We start from the raw sequence: 8795 nt of genomic DNA, 5'->3' as shown, positions 1-8795 counted from the left end.
TATTTACGAGCATCGACTGATGGATCTCTCTCTCTCTATCTCCCTCTCTCTCTCACACACACACACACACACGCACACACATGCGCAGACACACAAGTGGGACCTGTTGAATTATTTATTTGCTCGTGACATCTTTTAATTAGGTTCCACTGTAATCTAACCTTTTTTCTTAAGTTATTAATTGAGCTCAGTGACTTCAAAAAGTTTTACAGAAGCCTTGTTTGGGCCTTTCCGGCGTCGCTGAATGTGGGCTGAGTAACCATGTTAGGTTGTACTGTACTACACAAGCCTTTTTTTTCAACATCAGCAATGCAACTGGGCCGACAGTTGTACACAATATCCGGGTCAACGTGTTATTCTCTGCCCCGCTGGGCTGCACACTTTCCTAGGAGGTATGCATTAGGCTTAACAAGAAAATGGACTTTAAGAAATAATAAATGGGATGTAATTATAATAACTGAACAGTTACTATGCACCAAACACGTAATTAGTTTGAAAAATATATTATTTTGCAATTTGAAATTTTTTATTTCATTACTTGTTGCGCGCGCAATATTTCATTGGATTTTAACGTAATACAACTTTATTTTGAAATTATATTTGACCTGACTAGAAATTTCGGATAAAAATATTTCGGATCCCATCAAAATGTGGGAATTTTTTTTGAATTCTGTCTTGAGTGGTTGTTTGAAATTATTAATCATTGTCCTAGCTAGAAGTTGGGCTATACTTTTAACAAACTGTAAATGGGCTGTAGTAAATTCCATTTGAATTAAAAAATGGGTTGTACATTCTTACAAATCGCAAATGGGCTATATGTTCTCTGCCAAATCCGAGCTATGGGCCTATTAAGTTGACGCGTACCAAGGGCTTTGTCAACTTAGTCAATATAAACGATTTTAGCTCCAGTGATCGTACGATGTCCATCCAACGGTCGTAGTGCTTCTTCAACCTCTGGTCTTCTTGCTCCAGCCGCCCAAAGCAGCGCCGGTCGTGTCGCGTGCTCCTGCCTCCCGTGGCCGGCAGTGATGCCGCGGAGGCCTCACCGCCCCATACTACTCCCACCGCTGGCCAGGCCATCGCTCTACTCACCCACACCCCCTGTTATTCTGTGGCGACGGCAGCCTCACACCACAGCCGAACCAGTGAACCCTCGTACTCCTCTGCGCGCGGGCTTCCACTGCTGCGTCTTCCCCGGCTCCGTGTCGTCCCCTTCCTAGGCCTCGCCGTCGTCCAAACCACCGCCCTGGTGCTCTCGGCGCGGCGTGGTCAATGTGGTCAACGACCGACTTCCATCGGAAGAGTACTGTACATGGAGAGGCTGACAGCTGGGTCCAGGCGGCCGCAAGGAAGTGCCTCGTTATTACGCACAAAATAATTATTCGTCCACCTGACAGCAGGGACCCACCAGACGGGCCACCTTATTTCGCGAAAAAAACATTTCCCCCTTACTGCTAGGACCCACCGGACGGGCCAACGTATTTCACGAAAAAATGTTCCCCCCGTTGTCAGCTCGGACCCACCGGAAGTGCCTCCTTATTACGCACAAAAAATGAATACCCCCTGCTAGCTGGGACCCATCATGGTGGGAGGCTGACTTGTGGGCCTACTAAGTTGACTAGGACGGGGGCCTTTGTCAACTTTAGTCAATATGAATGATTCTAGCTCCAGTGACCGTACGATGTCCATCCAGCGGCCGTAGTGCTTCTTCAACCTCTGGTCTTCTTGCTCCAGCCGCCCAAAGCAGCACCGGTCGTGCCGCATGCTCCTGCTTCCCATGGCCGGCTGTGCTGTCGCGGAGGCCTCGCTGCCCCCTACTATTCCCACCGCTGGCCAGGCCCTGCGGCGACGGCAGCCTCACACCATAGCCGAACCAGTGAACCCTCGTACTCTCTCCGCACGGGCTTCCACTGCCACGTCTTCCTCGGCTCCCCGTCGTCCCCTTCCTAGGCCTCACCATCGTCCACCGCCCTGGTGCTCTCGGCGCGGCATGGTCAATCTGGTCAAGGAACGACTTCCATCGGACATGGACTGTACGTGGAGAGGCTGACAGCTGGGTCCACGGCCATAGCAAGGAAGTGCCTCCTTATTACGCGGAAAATAATGATTCCTCCACCTGACAGCTGGGACCCACCGGACGGGCCACTGTATTTCGCGAAAAAAAACGTTTCCCCCTAACTGCTGGGACCCACCAGCTACATCTTCGCACACAAGGAAGTGCGTCCGGGCAAAAAAACGATTCGCCCCCCCCTGACTGCTGGGACCCACCAACTACATCTTCGCAGGCAAGGAAGTGCCTGACAGTCGGGACCCACCTGGTCGAAGCGTACGTAGCGTTGTCATTCTGGTCGCGAACGTGTATGTACATATATACTGGTGGATGTAGAGGCGCGCACGTGTCGTAGTAGAGGCAAGTACGTGTCGTAGTAGAGGCGCGCACGTAGCATGTACACGTACGTACAACGGCCAGGGTGCAAGAAAGAAAATACAGCCACGTATGTGTACATACAGGCGGGGTCTCGAACGCCTACTCGTGCATACGTACGGCCAGGGCTCATGTACATGGCTGGGTCGGAACGGAGAAATAGCGTCGTCATCGTGTTCATGGGGAGGCAACGAAATCCGTCGTGTTCATGGGGAGGCAACGGAATGCGTCATGTTCATCGCGAGGCAACGGAACGCGTGGGAGCCAACCGGCTGGGTCTTAACAGAATGTGTGGTCGTGTTCATCGGGAGGGCTTGGACGGAACAGGCGATGGAAACGAGGCCTGGTGTACCGCATAATGGAGGAAACGGACCTCCTACGTTCGGAACGGGGTCCTGTTGATCGGGAGGGGTCTGGCGTACCGCAAAACAGAGGAAACGGACCTCCTACGGTCGAAACGGGGATCCTGTTGATCGACAGGGGTGTGGCATACCGCAAACGGACGAAACGGACCTCCTACAGTCGAAACGGGGGTCCTGTTGATTGGAAGGGGTGTGGCGTACCGCAAAATGGACAAAACGGACTTGTGTTGGCGCGCTACGGTCGAAACGGGGGTCCTGTTCATCGGGAGGGGTGTGGCGTACCGCAAAACGGGACTCCCCGGGATATTGTTCATCTCCACCATCGACCTCCTCCAGCCTCCACGGGCTACCGTCGACCTCCTCCATCCTCCACGGGCTCCTATTCATCCAGCCTCCACCGCACGCAACTCCACCGGCTACTGTTCAACCACCCCTCCATGGGCACCCCTCCACCGTCTACTGTTCATCCAGCCCTTCACACCACGGGGCCCTGTTCAACCACCCCTCCACGGGCACCCCTCCACCGTCTACTGTTCATCCAGCCCTCCACACCACGGGGCCCTGTTCAACCACCCCTCCACGGGCACACCTCCACCGTCTACTGTTCATCCAGCCCTCCACCACACCACAGGGTCCTGTTCATACAGAGGCAACGCCACCAGTCACTGTTCATCCAACCCCCCCCCCCCCCCGCAACGCTCACTGTTCATCCCAGAGGCAGCATCGATCGGCTTCAGTTAGCAGTAGTAGCAAAGCAATTGCTCGATCGGGTTCAGTTAATAGCCATCGATCGATTGCTCGGGTTCAGTAACGTGTAGCCTGCAGTGCAATCGCTCGGGTTCAGTTAGAGCCCAACGCCTCGCTCAGGTTCAGTTAGAGCCAACGCCTTGCACACACGCGCATACGTGTACGAGAGAAACGCGCATCGCTCGACCCCCGACCTCCCACCGTAACTGGGAACTCCCCGAAATTTTCCTCGCCCTCGCTTCTACGATGGTTTTTCCCATCATGGACGACCCAAAGAATGTTATGCAGCTGCATCTCTGGCCCGCCCAGGACGAAAAGCCCATTTTTTGTCATGATTTTTTGTCATAGAAGTAGGAGCCCACCACATCTATGATGATACCGGGTTTTGTCACAATTATCATCATAGAAGTGTCATATGTATGACAAAAAAATTTTGTTCGGCCCAAAATGTCACGGATGTGTCTTTTTTTGTAGTGTAAGTCCTTCCATGAGGACATCTGCCATGACACTTCCACGACAGCCAGACTTGTGACCACTGGTGAGGAGACCGATAGAGTGGACACTATCATCTTGTTTAGATATGGAGAGGGTGAGAGAGCGAGACATGAGAAACCCTATCAAACAAGAGGCTATATATACAATGGAGTAAAAAATTCTCTCTGTAGTAGTGGTTTTTAATAGAATACGCACATTTCTGGTAAAAAGAAACAAAAACTGGTGGGCAATTTTTTTAACGTACCAATAAAGAAAACTCGATCAGAAACACGCCCCCGCTTCCTGGTCGCAGTTTGTATCGCTCACGTATGGTCCCCGACTCTCCATTATTAGGTGAACAAATTAAAGGGTTAAATTATTACATACGTAAGCTGCCTCTTCGTATACAAATGCGCTCCATCGTGTACTCGCTGGTATCTCGGAGGCGGAGTGAGTGCGTGTACATTTCTTCTTGTACGTCGTACTCCATTTATCTCACTTAATATTGTTTCCCACTCCTAAGATACGCCTATCCTAGGAACAAAATGAGGTGGTACTAAGTTTGTGTGTGTAGGGAGAACGAGACATCGATGGTGTGTACGAGTAGTCGCGAGAGGCGTCGCGCACACACACATAGACATAGACATGCATATCCGTGTTTACGAAAAATTCCATCTCCATCTCCAACCATATTTTTCCAACTGGCACATTATTTACGTTGTTAATTATGTATGCAACAATATTTACTTACAACATCTCTTGTTTGTGGGCGTCCGGACCGCTGCCACGCCCGCTCCTGACCAACTCGAACCCTCTTCATCACCCACACATGCTTCCCGCCCGAAATGGTCAGTGCCACATTCATGCCCGGCCAAAGCGGACGCAGCCTCTCACTGGAGCCGGAATTGAAGTAGCGCGCTGGCCGAGAGAGCGTCACCCGCACCGCTTCTCGGTGCACGCGACTGCTCCACGTTCAAAGGTCGCAATAGCCGGCCACAACATGCATCTAAAAGGTTCTTGGGAGTCCGTGCTACAGCTAGCTGTCCTCCTCCTCCTCGTCAATCTCTTCCAGTAGTGCTACTAGTACTCCATTGCACGATCCATTGACAAGCAGGCGGGAAAGTTATCATATACTCGGTTTTCGATGAGTGGCATGCCGAGCGACCGTGTGGGGTGGAGCCATGGAGGAGGGTGCGACACGAACACGACAGACGTGATTTAAAGGTTGGTTTTGCTCGATGGCGCGATCCAACGAAATGAAATGTTGGTTTCTCTCCGTTTCCAATTTTTCTCCGAAAAACAGAAACTTTCCACTCCATTTTCATTCCTACTCTAAGGTTGCGCCGTTACAACATTCCATCAAATACAAAGGAAAACTAACACGCATGCTGATGAATCTCAATGATTCACACATCATAGCCAATATTTACTTCGCAACTAAAGACAAAAGTTGTGAGAGTGTGTACAAAAAAATACTGATGGGGTCCCTACGACGTAAACCCTGAACCCTAAACAGGATTTAATTTCCTGGCTAGGTAGAACCTGTCGAAGGAAAGACGACTGGAACCCTCAGATCATACGATGCTTTTGTGCAGTTCCACTAAAATTGAGCTGAGCATCCCTATTGGCAAAGATATTGAAGAAGTGTGATTAGAATAATAGTACTGGCACTAGTTCAGGAGACATAAACTCATCACAAATAGAAGCCGGTAGAAGTAGAGAAAGATCCACATGGAGATGGAGCTACATGGGGAGCTACGGCAATGGAGCAAGCCGGCTCCAAAAGGAAGTTGTACCTGGGATGTCGGGCTGTAGCTAGAAGGGCGGTTGGGAGGCGGCATCGACCCATACCGCGGGGACCCCCGATTGGGATGCACCAACATTGGATTTTCTCCCTCGCCGCTATCGACCACGTCTATGCGGAACATCATCCCCTTCCACCCAGTGGTGGGATCAAGCTGGATCTGTGACTAGCGGTGTGGCTAGCGTCGTACTATGCTTGTGAAGAGAGCAACCCAAGCAAGCAGGCTTGTAGCTTAGGCTCCTGCTAGTGTATATATAGTGGAGCAGTTTTATTTTTCTCTTCATATCAACCATTTTATATTGCATATGTGTCATTGAAGAGTGAAATGATGGTTGCTTCTTCTGACTAACTTACTATGTGATTTGACTGCTCCTGAGTGGCCCCTACACGTACTCCCCCTACGTGTATGACCGTTCCTAAGTCTCACTTGTACTTATCTATATTTTCTTGCATGACACGTAGACATGATGCGCATAGAGGAATTTTGTTGTTGCACGTTGTTACGTAGTACTACTAGTACCTACTCCCTCCTTACGGTTCACTACTAGTACTCCCTCCGTCCTGGATTATTGGTCCCCTTTGTACTCAATTCATGGGCTCGTTTTCCTCAAGAAATTGTCTTTACCAACGTATTAATATCGGGAATGCATGTGTGCACAACAAATGATTAAACCTTGCATGCAACGTTTTGACAAAGCATTGACTTATGAACATGTGAATGTGAGGGACTACAACCTCGTGCATGCATGCAACAGTCACACGTACACATGGCCGCAAAAACGTGCACGATGCCCTAATACATGCTTGTCCGAACACACGACAGAACACACACGGTCACACTCAAGTGCTCAACCTACACATGCATGCACACACATACTCAGCCAGGGTGAGCTAGTGACCGTATAAACACTAAAAATGTATATATTGAGCGCAATGAGTGTATTATGAAGTCCACTGACCGTATTTTTACAAATATGTAGTGACATACAATGTACTTATCTCGTTTCAAATTAAGCCATATTAACCGGAAAGGAGGCAGTATGGACTAGCATTACTTTGTTGTGTCCCATCAACTTGCCGAACAATGAGAAGCTTGCAGGACAGGAGAAGCTTGCACGCAGTGGCTCACAGGACAAGGAGAAACTTTTGACTAATGCAAGCTCTTCCTTGCTCAGGCGGTGGACGTGCAACAGTTAATTCAGTGTCAGATTTCCAGAAGCATACACTATACTAGTACCATTATTGTTCGACTTCCCGAAGAGGCGAACAACCAAGCGCAAAGTTTACTACTGTAGAGGTATGTACTACTAGGAACTAGATGGTGGAGCGTCTGCACTCGTATTTCATTTTAAAATGCGATAAAGCAATCTTTAACACATTTGGTTCTCTTCGAGGGTTCTCGCATGTGATAATGGAAGTTGATTGCATAGAACACTCGCCACAATTCTCGCTTAATTCTGGCTCCTATCCTGTTACAAATAGAAGCGCTCAGTAATATTTTCTCCTTTTTTGTTATTCAACATGTAAACAGGTCAGCAAACCTTGCGGCGCATCTTTTTGCGAACCGTGCTTGCTGCACTTTGAATGTGTCCGAGAGCTGGCTTGATGAAACACCTCGCTTCCTTCTTCTTTTGTGTGGGGTACCTCGCTTCCTAGTGACTAGTCTCTTGGCTGATCGTCCTAAGAATGCTTATATATGAATAAAGCTCTCTCATTTACCTGCAAAAAAGATTAATCCATATTAACCGGAAAGGAGGGAGTATGGACTAGCACTACTTTTTGGTGTGTTCCATCCACTTGCAGAACAAGGAGAACCTTGCACGACAAGGTGAAGCCCGCTTGCGCCCTCTCCGTCTACCTCAAGCCTAGTGGCTCGCAGGATGAGGAGAAGCTTTTGACTAATGCAACCTACCCTCGCCTAGGCGGTGGACGTGCAACAGTTCATTTGGTGTCAGATTGCCAGAGGCATACACTATATTACCATCATTGTTCGACTTCATGAAGAGGCGAAGAGCCAAGTGCAAGGTTTAGTAGTACGAGTAGTACTACTACTAGTATACATGTACTCGGAACCACATGGTGGAGCATTTGTACTCTTATTTTATTTTAATCTCTGATAAAGTACACATTTATTTGAGAGAAGTGCGGAAAACGGCAGCCCAATAGTACTATTAAAAAACGTCGAACATGTAATGATGATATCGATCAACCATGCTCGAATATATCTTGGCCTCCATGTGAGCCCGTCTTTGTGTTCTCACTCCTCGTCTCTCTCAAGGAATGGCGGGTTGGCCATTTTGCCGTCAATTGAGATCAGTTTGCTCACACTCCGGTCCCACATGTCAGTGATATGCCAAGAGGAAGTGCGTTGACTGACTGGCCATACGCGTACTTGGTTTTGCACCTTCATACTACTCCTCCCTCCATCACAGTTTACAGGGCACGCTTCATTCTTATGCATTTCTCTCCATGCATTTCCACCACCAGAGAGACTTTAGACGCATTTGGTTTAATGCTAAATTAATTAGGGCATGGTAACCGCAATTAAGTCCACAATTTTCTCTCGATGTACAAGGTGTGTACGCGAAGTGGAGTAAGTGCATGCATGTGTGTACCCGGGGTGGAAGCACTGCATGCATGTGTGTATGCATTATTTCCTCTAGTAATAGACGCTGTGCTATAACTACCAATGCTATTTTTCAGGCCGATCGCTAGTCGCCTTGGTCCCAGATATTGTTTTTTAAGCGCGCTCTATAAACAGTGAACTGAGGAAGTAGTATGAGCAGATTCAAAGAAGAGTGTATTGATGGTTGCTTCTTCCGAACAACTTACAGTGGGAAAGGTTGGGCTTATGATTTGATTGCTCGTTACTCACTATTAGTGCGGCACAACGACCAGGCTGAGTCTCCCATGCGGTTGTGTACTACTCCCTCCGTTCTGAAATATTTGTCTTTCTAGAGATTTCAACGAGTGACTACATACG

The sequence above is a fragment of the Triticum urartu genome, chromosome 7A, assembly GCF_056163025.1.
Source record: "Triticum urartu cultivar PI428250 chromosome 7A, HENAU_Tu73, whole genome shotgun sequence".
Classification (NCBI taxonomy): Eukaryota; Viridiplantae; Streptophyta; class Magnoliopsida; order Poales; family Poaceae; genus Triticum; species Triticum urartu.
Note: the sequence above shows the minus strand (reverse complement) of the source record.